This window comes from Cupressus sempervirens, chromosome 3 (assembly GCF_028749045.1).
Source record: "Cupressus sempervirens isolate cs-2001-9-10 chromosome 3, ASM2874904v1, whole genome shotgun sequence".
NCBI classification, from domain to species: Eukaryota; Viridiplantae; Streptophyta; class Pinopsida; order Cupressales; family Cupressaceae; genus Cupressus; species Cupressus sempervirens.
This window is the reverse complement of record NC_143120.1, coordinates 250,143,197-250,160,832: the sequence shown is the minus strand read 5'-3', so window position 1 is coordinate 250,160,832 and position 17,636 is coordinate 250,143,197.

The following is a 17,636-nucleotide window of genomic DNA, read 5'->3' as shown; positions in this document are numbered from 1 at the left end:
CTAAACCTAGCAAATCATTGAACTATTACTTTCTTACCATTGTAGCAGATAAAATCTTTTAATCGACTAAACCTAACAAGTCTTTGAAATCCTATATGGTAACATTGATTAGTGAAATTTTTAAGTCTTTTAGAGCATACCATTCTTTAGGAATGATAAGGAGTGATAAGTTCTAGTTGATCTTTGGTTAAAATCCTCTAACCAAGTCACAATAAAAATGTGCATGCAACCTTTAACAAGGTTGGCTCCTAACAAAGCTCACTTCAAAAGAGTGAAATATTTGGGTTGCCAATTCCTAGATGGTTTTTCCCTTTATAGGGTTTCCACATTAAAATATGTGTCAAATGTGTGATTTCTATATGTTACAAGTTTATTTTCATGGTATTTACTTATTGTTGCAACTTGATATAAGCTAAGTTATATCTCTAATATTCAGTAAAGTAATGGACAATAAGATAATAGTTTGAAGCTACAAGATTATAAGTTTGATTTAAGAAGTTGAATTTGATCATCAAGTTATTGTTATGATAGTTTATGAAGTTTGAATTGGTATTGAAGTCCTTGAAAGGCTTGTAAGATAATTGGATATAATTTATTCACTAGCCCCCCTCCCCTTCTCAGTTTTCTAACAATTGGTATTAGAGTTGAGTGATTGGAGGAAGAAGTTTGAAGGAACTTGAGCTAAAGATACGAAGATGTACAAGAGAGAGGTACCTAAGATGAACAAGGGGAATTTCTCCTCATGACAAAACATAATGAGGCAAAATTTTTATGGAATTAAAGACAATGCTACACACATGTTAGACAATGCTTGTGTTGATCCTACTCTTCCTATGGCCGTGGAAGAAATGGCATAAAATAAACATAACATTTTGATGATTGAGGTTGCATCTTTCTTGAATGATGTCAAGTTTGATGATGTCAAGAACTGTACTACTACTAAAAAGATGTGGGACAAGTTGGCCCTCGTGCATGGTGGTGATGATAATGTGTTGAGAGAAAAGGCAAAAAGTCTGGGAGGCAAGTATGATGACATGAGAATTAAAGGAGGAGAAAATGTTGTGTAGTATGTGAACCAAATCAAGGAAGTTGTAAGTGCAATCAAAGACACTGGAGGAGTCTTTAGTGGTAATGAAGTTGTAAGTAAAGTTCGCAAGACTCTTTTACCTATTTATGCTATTCAAGTATCTGCAATTCAAGAAGTTGGAGTTACGCTTGGTAATGATCTTACATGTGATGGTTTAGTTGGTCATTTGATTGCATTTGAGTTGAGTAATTTTGATAATAATGTGGTTACAATTGAGAATGCTTTCAAGTCTTCACTAACCATTGGTAATTCAAAGAAAGAGAAGAGAAGTAAAAATGAAAGTGAGTCTAAATGTTAAGATGATATGGATGATATTGAAGCATTTCTTGCAAAGAGGCTATTGAGAGGAAAAGGTAAGTAACCTCTGATATGTTTTAAGTGCAATGAATTAGGTCATTTTGTAGCAAGGTGTTCTAACAAGAGAAAGAGTGACATGAATGATGAGAATAGTGAAAAAAATAAGAAGAACAAAGACCACAAGGACAAAGTGAAGAAATTCTACTATATTACTAAGGAAGAGCACATCAAATCAAACATTGAATGAAAGTAGTGTATGTTGCAATTAAAGAAGATCCAAATGAGGAAAGGTATGAGGATGATAAATTTATTATTTCATGTATTAGTAAGAATGATAAATAGATCATTGATAGTCGATGCTCACATCATAAGACTAGAGATCTTGGTAAGATTGACAAATTTGAGGAATGTGATGGTGGAACTATTAAATTAGGTAATGATGTTCTACGTGCAATAAAAGGTAGAGGATAATTGATGTTGAATGATAAAATTAGATGTAATGATGCATATTGGGTGCAAGGACTCAAACACAATATGTTGAGTGTTTCTCAGTTGAACAATACATGTCATAAGCTAGAAATTTAGAACAACAAAGCCAAGATCTATGATGATGAATGGAGTCTAATTGACATTGGTGAGAAAACTAAAGGTAATCTATTTTATCTTGATCCTCCTATTGATACGTGTTTATTTACAAGAGTTGAGGATGTATATAGTGCCTCCTGTGTTTGTATTTTGTATCTTGTTATATTTTGATTTGAGAGATACTTGATACTCTTGTTATGTTTCATTTGAGATGGCCTAAGGTTCAGATGCTTTACTTTGATTTTGGTATCCTAGATGCTATACTACTATGTTGTTCAGTTGATCATATTTGCATGATGATGTCATTTTGAGATGACAATATGTTTTATGATGATATCTGGTTATTTAGTATTTGTACATATCTTTGATCATGTTTATGTGTTGGATTTAATGCTAAAGTTATTTACTTCATTCTTGCTTTGTGATGTTTTATGATAATGTGAGTGATGTAAATGGATTATTTTAGTATATTTGAATAAATGGTTAAATTAGGTATTTAATACATTTATTGCTTTGGCTATGTTATTATATGCAATTGCACTTGATCATGTGTTTTAGTGTGCATGATTTATATCCTTGGTAGTGGCACATGGAGTTAGTGATTCAGCTATTCATAGTTTACCAATGTCATCCATGTATGGTCGACGTATCTTCTAAATGCTCAATTAAACCTTCCAGTGGTTTGTTAAATCTAGACTCATTTACATTATGTGATTAGACTAGTGAGTGTGTGTCTGTGCATTTAGAGTTTCACATTGTTGTGAAGTTGTTAAGGTTTTCTGTTATTTTGGTTTCAGGGTTTATTTAATTGATTTTTAATTTCTGTCAACTTTTCCATAGATGAATTCCAATTACTCAGAATAGTCTATTTTTGTTTGGATCGATTCAAAGTCTAGCTAGTTTAAATGGCTATTTACCCTAATCGATTATTCACTCAAAAAGTGAAAAAGTATTGAAAGAGGAATTTAACTCCTCACTTCTCACTTTGGAAATTGAGAAATTGAGAACTTTTTCCAAAATTCTCTTCTAGAGGATTACATTTTTGTTCATTGTGAGAGCTACAGGCATGGGATCTTCGTGAGGTCAGTCTCGTTGGATCCAGCTCGGGGAGACCTTGCTTTTCTATGATTTTTGACAGCTTCTATGGGTTATTTGTTTTATTGAGTTTTTTCCTATTTCTACCCCTTTGGATGTCAGGTATGGCTCTCTTGTTTTTGTGTTTCATGTTTGTTTCTAGTAGTTGTTTGTTAGGAGCCTGAGAACTAGTGTTCCCCTCTGTTTTTATTTGTTGGTTCTACTCAATTGGTCAGGTATGAATGTTTTCCCAATTTTTGGGATGAGAGTTTGGGGTTTCACACTATTATGCTAGCCAGTTTTACATGCAGTGTCCAAACCCAAATTTTATTAGATTTTTGTGGCTTTTGTGCCCAAGGACCCAATGAATTTTATTTTTAAAGTTCTTGAGTTTTGGGTTTTTTACCTCAATTTGTGTGTTATCTAGTTTTCTCAGGTTTTCTTGGCATGATGTTGGTCATGGACTTGGATCATCTATAGGATGTTAGTCAGATCATTGTTGCATTGGGGTGCATGCCACATCTGTACTCTCGACATGTTGTTTGGTTGAGTGAGTCCATGATGCATGGTTTTATTATTTATTGAGATTCATGTAGAATCTGTACTCCTGAACTTGTATTTAGTTGAGTGTTATTTTTGCACGTGTTCTCATCCAACCCTTGTTTTGTGATCTTCATGATGGTGGTGTGCCACACGCAAGCAAGTCCATGTTCCTTTGTTGGGTGACTTGCGAGGCCCAAAGTCTCGGTTGTATTTCAGTGGAGTTGTGCTCTTTGGGGTTGGGTTGGTAACTTGTATTGCCTTTGGGCACTCATCGTGTGATGAGCATGTGTATGTAGGGTAGGCATGTTGAGTGGCTTTTCTTGTGTACCTTGACCCAGAAGAGGCCAACAAGGTAACATGAAGAGGTTCTAACAAGTGATAACTAAATAAATAAATGGGTACTAAAACTTAATGAAAGGAAAGATCTTAAAATATCTAGCCTCTTGAGGGAGTTGATCAAAGCTATGTGTGTCTAGCCTCCTAAGGAAGTTGATCGAAGGCATAGTATCTAGCCTCTTGAGGGAGTTGATCAAAGATACATTCTGAGTTTGGCCTCCTGAGGGAGTTGATTGAAGGATTAAAGTACTTGTGCTACGCAGTGGCAAGTAGTGACACTTCACTAAGTCCCTACATAGTTGACTCATAGAGTGTCTGACCAGGACCTATTCTATTTGCATTGTCTCATGATCTTGGTTTCAGTCCTCTTTACTATCTGGCATGAGTGATAGCCATGGACATGTGTTTTATGTGTGTTTTTGGTTGGATCATTATCTCCATCAACATGGTGGTAGTGAACCTATGGGTTCCATGTGCTTGGGAGGCATAGCTACCTTTACCACTACTAGGGACTGGTGTATAAAGATGGTCTATTGTCGTAGTGCAGCTATTATTGGATTTTTTCACTTGGTACTTTGGGTTCTGGATGCTTTCATTAGAACACTTGGATATCATGTTTAGATGATGTTAGTTTATTTGACACATTCCCTTATTATGATGTTTAGCATATGATTAGATGACATGATTCAGTTAGTTGGAGTATCTATTGCTTTTGGTTTATCATGTTAGATTTCCTGTTCTTATGATGTTATTACGCATTACTAGTGACATCCTTATAAGATAGCGCCAAGTATCTAGTTGGCAGTTGGGATGTTACATGTGGGGGATGGCTAAGACCTTTGAGGTTTCATGATGCTATTATGGTTGGAAGGAACCACACACTTGGTTATTTTAGTACATTGTGATGTTGCTTTTAGTTCTTTCCCTTCACTGCTATGTTAGATGGTTAAATGTAGTTTCCATCTTGTAGTTTAGTGTTTGAGTATATATACCTTAATATGTGGATTTGGTGCTCCCTGGTGTGGAGGTTCTATCTCTTCTTGTACCTTTCTGAATGCTCGTTGGAGTGTTCTTTCTTGTTTTGGGTGAACATGTTCCATTATTGGTGACATTTATCAAGTGTCACACACCCAAAGAAGAAATATCATGTGATACTGGAAAGTATTGCATGTCTTATGGAAAAATGTCATGCAATAATGGAAAGTATTGCACACCCATTGAAGAAAGGTCATATGATACTTATGAAGTATCACATGACTTTAGGGGAAGCGTCGCCCAGACCTTGAAAGTATCACACACCTTCTTTAGAAAGGTCATACAATACTGGAAAGTATCGCACAGTATTGAACTAAAGTATCGCCTGGGTCTTGGAAAAACCTATCTAGGCGGACAATAGGCACTTTTTGGTTTGACTAAAAGTTTTCATGAGGTGTTTTGGCTACCCTCTACAATGTACTTGAATACCTTGGAATTTGATTTTGATTTCAAAATGTTTCAGATTCAAAATTGTCTACATCCTTTTGTGGTCAGTCATTTGGTTAGTAGTGGTGTTTGGAGATCTTTTGGTGTTTGGATGCTTGTTTAGTCTTCCGGTGTGATCTTTGTGATCCTCGTATGTTGTATATCGTGTTCCATCCATACTTGTTTGTATATATATATATCTTGGCTTACATTTATCCTTGTTCCAAGGATCTCCAAGCGGGGCATTACAATATATGGTTATAGCATAAGAGGTCGTGTCACGTAATTTTTGAGAATATGGAAAAGGTCAGTAGAAAGAAAAGAGTTAGAGGCTTACTAAATTTGTATAAACCTAAGAATGCAATGTGCAAAAAATGTTAGCTTAGTAAGATGACCAAGTCATGTTTTTCAAGTAAGACCCATACTTTTAATGACATGCTAGAACTAGTGCATATTGATTTGTGTGGACCAATGAGATTAGAAAGCAATTATGGTGACATATATTTTATACTATTTTTGATGACTATTCTAGGATGATGACACATGCTTTGGATATGTTCAAATGGTATAAAGCTAGAGTTTAAACATAGACTAGTAAACAATTGAAATGCTTGGGATCTAATAGAGGTGGTGAGTTTATGTCCATTGAATTTACTAACTTTTGTGTTGAGCATGGTATTAAGAGATAGTTGACAATACTAAGAACTCCATAATAGAACGATATTACTAAATGGTGGAACAAATCAATTATTGACTGTGCAAGAACACTACTAGTTGTAAAAGGAATTGCTCAAATATTCTGGAGAGAAGTTATTAGTACTGTAGTCTACATTCTCAACTGAGCTCAATTGAATAAAGTGACAAACAAGAAACCTTATGAACTCTGGTATGGTCATACACCTAATGTAAGTTATTTCAAGATATTTGGAGGTAGATGCTACATTCATAAAGATGCAAGAAATAGTAAAGTTGATTCAAAAGGTGATAATGTATTTTCCTTGGATATTCTTCTAAGATAAAGACATATAAATGTTTTTAAAAGGATACTAACATAATGATTGAAAGTGCAAATGTAAGAATTGATGAGTTTGCATAAAAGAATGATGAGGAAAGAAAAAAGAAACTAGGTGATTACAACAATTTTTTATATGTCTATGAAGATGCTTCTAGAGTAATTCCTAAGAAACAATAGAGAACCATTAAGTGCTAGTATGTAGTACCCGAGTCATAGATAGTACAACCCAAACAAGATGGAAAGGCCCATCGAAGTGAAGATAATGTTGAAAATTAGAGAACTGAACTTGAACTAGAAACAAATGTGAGAAAGAACCATTCACTTGAAAAAATCATTGGAGATAAAAGTGTTGGTGTCATGACAAGAAATAAGTTGAAAGATATTACATGTTTACTTTCAAAATTTGAACCAAGAACTATTAAATATGCACCTGATAATGAAGATTAGATAAATGCTCTGAATGATGAGATTGAGAAAAACAACACATGAACATTGGTATCATGACCTACTGATAAGAATGTAATAGGAACAAAGTGGATTTTTAGAAACAAACTGAATGAAAATGGTGAAGTTGTGAGGAACAAGGTAAGATTGGTTTGCAAAGGTTATGCTCAAGAAGAAGGTATTGACTATGGTGAGACTTTTTCCCCTATTGCAAGATTGAAGGATTTATAACTTTGTTGGCTTATTCTACTTACAAAAGATTCAAGGTATATCAAATGAATGTTAAGTTAGTATTTCTATATGGAATACTTGAAGAAGAAGTGTACATAGAACAAATAGAAGAATTTTTTGAGCCTAATTAGAAGCACATGGTTCAAAAATTGAACAAAGCTTTGTATGGAATAAAAAAATCACCGAGAGCATGGTATGAAAGGTTGTATCATAATTGATTAAAATTGGATTTGTTAGAAAAAATGAGAAGAATGACCTGTATTTAAAAAAATGAGACTAATAACATGGTGTTGATTCTTGAAATATTTTTGGATGATATCATATTTGGTGGGAATGATTTGTTGTCCTATTCATTTGTTGATCAAATGAGAAAAGAGTTTGAAATGTCTATGTTTAGTGAGATCAAATTTTTCATTTGCTTACAAGTTCATCAAATGAAAGATGATATTAATGTGACCCAATCTAAGTATGTGAAGGACATCCTGAAAACATTTGAAATGGATGAACCAAGGCTAGTTGGTACACCTATGGTGATTGGATGCAAATAATCAAAGGAGGATGCTACAATTGAGGTAAATGAAACTCATTATAGATCAATGATTGGTACATTATAGTATGTTGTCCATAGTAGACCTAATATTGCACATGCAGTTGGAATAACTACAAGATTTTCCTCTAGTACTAAGAAAACACACATGACTATAGTTAAAAGGATATTTAGATGTTTGAAAGGAATTGAAGATTTTGGATTATGGTTAAAAAAAGATGGTAACTTTGCACTTAAAGTCTACACTAATGTAGACCGGGCTAGTAATGTGGATGAAAAAAAGAGTAGAAGTGGTAGATTTTTCTTCTTAGGAGAAAGATCGATTACATGGTTAAGCAAGAAATAGACCTGAATTTCACAATCTACTATTGGAGCTAAGTATGTTACCATTGCAATTAACTATTCAAATATTGTTTGGATTAAGAAATTGTTGGAAGGAATGGAAGAGGAGGTAATTGATCCTATTACTATGATAATACTAGTGCAATGAATATACCAAAGAATTTAGTGATGCATGCTATATGTATATATATATATATGTATATGTATTACATATATATATATATGTATATATATATACATATATATATATATATGTATATATATATATATATATACGTATATATATATATACATATATATATATATATATATGTATATATATGTATATGTATATATATGTATATGTATACGTATGTATATGTACATACATATATACATATATATGTACGTACATATACGTACATATATATATATATATATATATATAGATGTACGTACATATACATACATACATACATACATACATACATACATACATACATATATATATATATATGTATGTATGTATGTATGTATGTATATGTACATACATACATACATACATACATACATACATACATACATACATACATACATACATATATACATATATATATATATATATATATATATGAGAAGCAAGTGAGGTTTGAATATGTGAAGTATAACAAAGATATTGCTAACATATCTACCAAGTCATTGCCCAAGGATGCTTTTGAGTATCTAAAAGGTAAGTTAGGGGTCCTTCCCCTATCCAAGATTCATTAAGAAAACATGCATGTTGCACAAATTCATGGATGATCAAATATATTTGTAGATGCTTAAAATCGTCTCAAACACTATATTAATTTATTTAATATTTCTCTTGACACTATAATTAATTATATATATCATGTTCCTCTACTTATTTATTTAAATTTATTTAATTAAATAGGTTTACTTCCCTAATGTATTTAAATTTTAATTGAATACTTCTCCCTAATGTGTTAAATTTATTTAATGCATAAAGCTCCATAAATCCCTTTTTAAAAATAAATTCCAATTTATTAATTTCTCCCACTTTATTAAATTCTCTAATCCTATGATTAAATTAAATCCTATTTTATTTACTCCTAATCCCACCTAAAACCTAGCCTACCACCCATCACTCTCATCCTTATAAGCCTACCACTTGCTAAATCTGCTTTATTAATCCTAACCTCCCTTTTAACCACCTTTTAGCCCCTAAGTGGTTTCTCACAAATGTGTAAACAACTCAATCCCTAAGAGCCCCCCCTTTCATTAACTTCTCCAAAAGGACTCCTACGTCCTTGTCCCCCCATTCCTTTCCCCAAGGTTGTTCACATGTGTGAGAACACTTTGAGCCACCCAAATCATAAAAGCTTATTTTGACTTTTGCATGGCTTGTCCTTTAGCTCCTGTATCTCCCTTGTGGCACTAATGTGGATGCCACATAGATGCCACCTCCTCAAGGTCTCCCTTAAGCCTATAAATAGGATCCTTGTCTCAAGCATTTTTCAGCTCCTTCATTGCATTGTTATCATGCTAATTTGTGCTTAGAGCTTTCTAGTGATCTTAGAGATTTTAGTACTAACCCTTTGGTATTTACTTACTTCTTGCATTGCTTTGCATATTCATGGTAGAATTGCACTCTTAGATTTATTTCTTGCATCCATCTCCATTATCCTTGAATGCTTTCAAGAATGGTTGCTTCCATAGCCATTTCGTGAAGTGTTCTTCACTCATTTTAGCATAGGTTCATACTCATTTTCATATTTTCATCATCTTGGGATTCAATAGTTGTGTTTGAGGAGAGAACATCCACATCCCTCAATCTTGAGCACACCAACAAGGTCTCATTTGGGTGCCCTTGTTGAGCTGCTCTGAGGTTGCATGAGACTCTTTTTTATTGGTTGCATTAGTATAGTGAAACACAATAGTAGTTAATAGTCTTTTGTTTGATTCAAATCTTCATATATGTACATGCTACTAGCATTTTCTTGTTTATGTGTGCTCTTGAAAGATTAGTTTTTATGTATACATTTTGGCATGCTCGGTAGGACCCATGTCCCTATTCCAAGAGAAATTTGGTCAAAAAAATTAGAGGTTTATGGAAAAATAATGCATTTTCACCTCTATTTGGATGTAGTGTCATATGCAAAGATGTTTCATCATCTTTGCATATCATCATCTCCATATTTTGGCATTTGTGTCATTGAAAAACCCATTTAATCCTGACACCAAACCTTGTTCTATCATCTGCGTGGTTTGTTGTCTCCATGTATTTAACTCTGTCATCTACATTGTAGTGGTTGGAAGTGTTGTCATCTTCATTAACTGTCATCTTTGCTTTTATGAATCCCAAGATATGTCATCTATGTTGTGGGCAAATACAGTTCTAAAGTGTTGTCATCTTCATGAACTTTCATCTTTGCCTTTGCGAATCTTAGGAGTTGTCGTGAGTGTTGTGGGTGACTGCAGTTCTGAAGTCTCAATTTGTTGTCATGTCCTTTGATTGTGGTGTCTATCTATTTTTTCATCTCTAAATCTAGCCTGTCATCTACACTCTACAAGTGTAAGTATTAGGTATAACTTGCTCAGTTCTTTTTTTTTCATCTTTGTTTAGTCATCTCTGATAGTTTGTCATCTGTGCCTACCTATCGTCTTTGATATATAAGAGATTGGTTAATATTTTTAAAGTTCTTGATGCTCAACTCATTATTTATTTGATATACAGGGATTACTGATAAGATTTTATTGTAGGAGACAAACTTTGGAGGACTTTAGAATTAGGGGATAAACAAACTTGTATGGTTTAATAATTTGTCCTTTGAATGAATGTCGCAAATAATCACATAAATTCCAAATCAAATCTTGAATTCATTTAAAAGTATCATTACATATACTCTTGAGTGTCTTAAAGAGAATTTACACACATTTCATTGGAATGGATGTTCAAACACAATCTTGAATGCTTTAAAGAAATTTATAAGTTTTTTATTAGAATGGATGTATAGAATAACAAAATACAATCTTGAATGCTATAAAGGAATTGACAAGATTTTCACTGGAAGGAATGCTTAGATAAAAAAATACACTCTTAAATGCCTAAAGGTCAAAGAATAATGCAATGAAATATTTCAATTTGGGCTTAAAACATTCTCATAAAATTTTGAATGCCCAAGGGACAAAGAAGATAGCTATGAAACATTTGGACTTGGTGCTTAAAATGAACATAATCAATCTTGAAATTAAAGGAACTTGCTCTATCCCTATCAATTTTCTTATGTTAATGCCAATCGATTTATTTTTATTGACAAATCTTCAATTTATTATGTTAACAATGTTGTCAAGTTGGAAAGAACTTTGCATGCTTAAACATGAGTGTCTTCAAGAGTAGATAGAAAATCTAAAGCTTCAATTGGAAAAGAACAAGTTTCTTTTAAACCCCGAGGCCACTTACATATTCTCTCCTCTCACACCTTTGAGTCATCTTGAGTGCACAAGAAATAAGTGGTCTTGTTTTATTTTTAGGAGGTTTGCTTGGGGATTTTATCACCCCTTGGGATGACCTCAATTCCTGTGTTCTGGTAGAGTATAAATAGCAGGAGGTGAATCCAAAGACACATCTCTTGGAAGTAAAATATTGTCACTCTTAGCTAAGACCCAAAGACCTTTATACCTTTGGGAAGTGAAGGTGGAGATTCAGGTTATCGTCTCCTCTCAGATGTGTGGCATTATTTTCTTTCATCTACAGATTTGGGCCTCATGTACCTTGTGTATATCAAGGACACACTCTAGTTGATCTTTGTACATCCTAGTTGAAGTCTTAATAGGGTTTTTGATGTGTTTGACATCCTTGAGTGTTTAAAATCCAAAACTAATATGAACATCAAAGAGGTCTAAACAAGTGAAATGGTGAGCTAAACATTTAGTGAGAAAAATGGTTGTAAGTAGGTCATCTTGACCTATGGTTATTTTTACAAGTCCTTGTACTTGGTTTGGTATTTGAGATTCATTGGGTATTTTCTTCACAAAACTTTTGTAAAATTCTTGTGTGGGGTGTTATAATTGGGGTTATTTTGTTGTTTCCATGTACAAAAAACTCAAACTTAAGAAGGTGAAGTTATCCAAACCATTTTCCTATAAGGAAAGAAAAATTCTAGCACACAGTGATAAGCAATTCCGATACACCATCAAAGACATCAAAAAGGAAGAGGATAAAAATGATCGTTATGATAGAATTTTGTACAATGCAAAACTCTGAGAATGGTCCACTTTCCTAGGAGTAAACTCAAGATTTTTATTTCCACAAAGAGAGGATTAGCTACCCATATAGTTACCATATCACCCTCATTTTCCACATCAATCTGTACCTGTCTCTTATTTTTTTGAAGCTTCTAGTCTTCCATTTGCAAAATTTCCTTTAGAGAGCATGATCATTTGAACCTTAATCCTTTCGTATGAGAACATCTTAGTCACAAGACTTTTGAGATTACAACACTAGAGCTTTATCCACAAACAAACATTGATCATAGTTGCACTCACTCATTTGGGATCACAAATTCATTCCCAAATATTGAGTCCTCTATTCGGTGTCCTATCTTTCCTAAGGATAATTTGTCCATCTTTGGTAGGAAAAAGATACTTTTATCCTATATCACACTTGGTTTGCAAAACCAACAAGGTTTTTTGTTCACATTTAGGTTGTTTTATGCTCTAGTCATCATCAACACAATAATATATCACACAACCCTTGAGGTATTTTCCCTTTTCTTGTATAAGGTTTAGTTGCTCTCTCAAATTTTCTCCTTCCACAAGCCTTCACCCATCATTTTGGTCATGATTGTATGGTACAAACATGATCTGATAGATTCTCATTAAACCCCATGTCTCATTTATTGGAATCACTAAGACAAAAAGAGATGGATAATCCTTTTCCTCCTCTATCAAACTCATTAGGGAACACATTTCCCCTTGGTACATACTTTGCTATGCCTAGCTCAACACCCATACATGAACTAGAGAATCCCTTTTGAAACACCACTATAGGCAGTAAGACACATGATTAGTAAGAAGTGTACCAAGATGAAGACCCCATTGAAAATACTGACATTCCTAATGATGTTCAAACATTTATTGTAGATCCATACAACTTGGAAATGTTGGAAAAATCTATTAGGGAAAAAAAAACTAAGATCTTCCTAAACCTTGTCAAGGATGGTGTTAATGTCCCTATGAATTTTGACGAGAACACTTTATTTAGATAAATCACCAAAGATGGTGCTCCAGTATTGCCAAATCCCACCATAGCACAAACATCTAGCAAAGGAAAAGAACCTGTAGTGAAAACTAGTTCTATACCTACATCAACTCCAATGCAACTTACATTCTAATTAAGTACAGAACACATTCAAAAAATCATTAGTGCTATGCCCAACATAACTACACATGCTAGTATTCTGCAATCAACCTTGATAGGTCTGACTGTAGGATTCTTAAACACTAGGCAAGTACCTATCTAGCAAATGACAGTCCCAACACAAAAAATGTATTCCTCCTATTTACACATGCCAACAAGTATGTTAAAAATATCTGTGCTAATCCCAACAACCACATATCAATACATTGGTCAAAGTGGCACACTGCCACCTCCACCACCTCATAATCCACCCCCACCCTATAATCCATTTGGCAACTCATACAACTTTGGTGGTGGATTCAACATTAATTCACAACTATCATAGATACAACCAAACTAGGATCTAGCCCAACAATTACATTAACTCCTAAGTTTTGTCCACAATATGAACAATAAAGGGATGAAAGATTTATCTTTTGATGAAATTTTCTCTTTTCCATTTGACAGATCTATCAACATGATACCATTTTTTCCAAACACTGAGATTCCCAAATTTGATAGATACATAGGAGAAACATGTTGCGTCACACATCTCAAAGAGTTTTCTGTCTTATGTCAAGAAGTTTCCTATAGTGATGATTAACTTAAGAGGATCTTCACAAGAAGCCTTGGAGGCCCTATACTTGAATGGCTAATGAACTTACCTAGAGGTTCCATCACCTCCTTCAATGACTTGATAGGAAAAATTGTAGCCCAATATTCATACAATATTGAACATCATGCCTCCTTAAGTGATTTGTGTAACACAAAACAAAGAACTTGTGAAACATTTGCTCAATTTCTACAAGCATGGCAACACCTTGAAAATTGTATGCCCTACAAAATTGAAGATTCCCACCTTGTAGACATTTTCATCAAAAATTTGATTCCAAAGATGTCTTTCCAAATGAAGATGGCTAGTCTTGAAGATTTTTCAACATTAGTCAAGAAAGGAAAGAACATTGAAAATAAACTCTTAGACAAGGGTTCCATTAAACACTATAGCTCGTCATCATCAACTAATGAAACAAACCACATGAAAAACCAAAATTTTGGTCCAAAAAAAAGGCATTACCTATGATGGTTTCACTGATGTCAAGAGCATGCAAAATCTTCAAAGTGAAAATAATAACAACTATCATCATAAAAAAAAAAACAATTCAAATCATGACACTCATAGTTAGAATCAAAACAACTACCAGAACAACCAACCACCTCACAATCAAACTCAATTCTTTCCTTGTAACAACAACAATACCAATAACAACTACAATTGCGACTATGACCAAAATCTAAAGTTCACTAACTTTCATGAACCCTTAGATGCCATATTCCAAAAATTAGTGGATCACAATTTGATGGTTTTTACCAACACACAACCTTTTGACAAAAATAAACCTAAATCCAAGTGGCATAGAGATACTGAGTAGTACAAATACCACCACATCAAAGAACATGACACTAAGAAGTGTATGAAGCTCAAAATCTTCATGCAAAACCTTGTGGATGATGGGGAAATTGAGATTAAAGGAGGACCACCCTCTAAAAATGCTAAATTGAAGATTTTTCAAAAGTCATTACATGACCAAGATAATGACAAAAATAATGGAAACAACACAAAAAATATCAACCAAGCTTCCACATCTAATGCACTTCATTATGACTATTCTACTAACCACATATCAAGCTTAGACTCCTTGTGTGAAAAAATAGAAAAAAATGATATATGTGGCTTTGACTCCATGTGTGGATGCATTGAAGATGTAGACACCCATGTAAATACCCTTATCTTACAAGCAACTGATTGTGGTGCAACCACTCGACAGGGAATAATTACTTTTTAAGATTCCACTTCCACTCCCACCAATCCATAAGTTCCACATGTGCCTACCAAGCCATCAACTTCCCAGAGACCCACTTCTTGCTATGATGTCCTATCTTAGTTAGGGAAGAATCCAACACAAATATCCCTTCTCGAGCTTCTCACCACCTCACCCATCCACAAGGAAATCCTTGAGACTACTCTTTTAGAGTCTCATGTCCCTAAAAACATCAATGCATTCCAATTCACTATCATGATCAGAATTCTTACCACACAACAACACCTTGTCTTCATAGCCAAAGATTTCTGAAGTCTTGATGACCACCAAAAAATTTCACTCCACATTGAAGTCCTTATACAATGACACAAAATTAAATGAGTCCTTATAGATAATGGATATGGTTTAAACCTATGCATGTTGAAGATGATCTGCTTCTTGGGGCTTCTAGAAGACCTCCTAAACATCAACAAAAGGTAACCATTAAATAATATGATGAGAGAGAAAGAGAATAAAAAGGGGTTATCATGTTACCCCTATAGGTTAGACCAGTTATAATCAACACTGAATTTCATGTCCTAGATTTGGATTTACCATATAACATCTTGCATGGTAGATCCTAGATACATACACTAAAATTAGTTCCATTTATTTATCATCAGTGCTTAAAATTTCCCCACCAAGGAAGAGAGGTCATGACTCAAGGAGATCCTTTGCATTTTGCTTTTTGTAAGTGATTGGAAGGTGCGCCAATGAATTTTTGTCTAGTCAATCAGTTTTCTAAGGTTATACCTAGATCTCTCACCATAATGGAAAAACCTTCCACAAAAATTCCAGAGTCATTTGATACTGATTCTAGTTCTTGTAAAGGAAAAGAAAAGGTTGAAGCCATCAAGGTCAATACTGCAATGAAGAAAGTTACCTTTGCTGATTAAGGAATGGGAGAGTATAAATTTGAAAATGCCTTATTGGTTGGAAAATTACCACTCTCCCCTCGATCCTTTGGTAAACCTTCCCAATTACCTTCCTCTACAAATAAGGATACTATGCATGTTAATAAAACAACCTTTGAACATTGGGGTTCTCTTAGTAATGAACACATGGAGTCTAATATCTTAGATTGGCTATATTATGATGGTAAAGATGCTCCTGTGGAATTCCTCAAAGATATGTATGTCAAGGCTCCTCCAATAATTGAGAACATGGGATATCACAACACATTCCTTGGGCCTAAATAAGATGGAATCAAAAAACCCCTTGAGGCTACTAGCTATCTTAAAGGATGAAGTTTGGGCTCCATTAAACCCAAGGTATTCTTTGTTGATAACTATCATATGTTTGAACCTAATTTTGAGACTAAAGAGGAGGAATTCTTTGAAGTACCTCTCCAATAGATTGAGGATGACCTAGATAACTATGTCCATGCGATCACCATAGCCAACCTCTCATCCACTAACCTACCCCTCACTAACCCTGGCATGATAGACTGGAACCTTCAAGACACACCACCAGCTCTTGATATCTATAACTCTGATGAAGTAGTGATGACACTTTTTGGCCTCAAGAATCTCCAAGATCACAAGCATGAGATCCAATACAATGAGGAAGCCTACTTTGATAGCCAAGTTAACTCTCTTAGTTGCAAAAGTAAAAATGAAAATAAAAATAAAACAATAGAAGAATCATCCTCTAGTGAAAAATCTTTTAGAACACTCTTGAATGAAGAAAAAAATAAAATAAAGGACACATCTTCTAGTGAAAACCTCCTAGAGGTGCCAGAAGAGGGAGAGGTTGACTTTCCCTTCAGAACTCTACAATGAGAAAAGTCATCTATATTGAATGAAGACACAATTCTAGTTAACTTGGGTATGGTAGATAATCCACAAATCACCTACATTGATGCTACCCTAAGTATAGAAGAATAAGAAGTGATGACTCAGTTCTTACAAAAAGGAAAAATCAATTTTGCATGGACATACAAGGACATGCCTAGCTTAGACATAGACTTAGTTGTGCATCACCTAGTAGTGGATCCAAGGATTACACCTATTAAGAAAAAGTTATGCAAGATGCATCCTAAGGTAGCACTCTTGGTAAAATAATAATTGCAGAAAATGTTAGAAGAAAAGTTCATCCGATCTATTTATTATCCTGAGTGGGTTTCCAACATTGTTCCTATAGGGAAAGCCTTTAGGGACATCCACATATGTTCATATTTTTTAGACTTGAATCTCTCATGTCTTAAGGATGATTTTCCACTATCCAACATAGATATTCTAGTGGATTTGGCTATCAAACATGAAATTTTATCTCTAATGGATGGTCTCTCTAGTTATAATTAGACTAGAATTATAGAAGAAGACCAACACAAAATGGCATTTACTACCCCATAGGGAACTTTCTATTTCCAAGCCATGCCTTTTGGCTTAAAGAATGCCAATGCCACCTATCAATACACAATGACAACAATATTC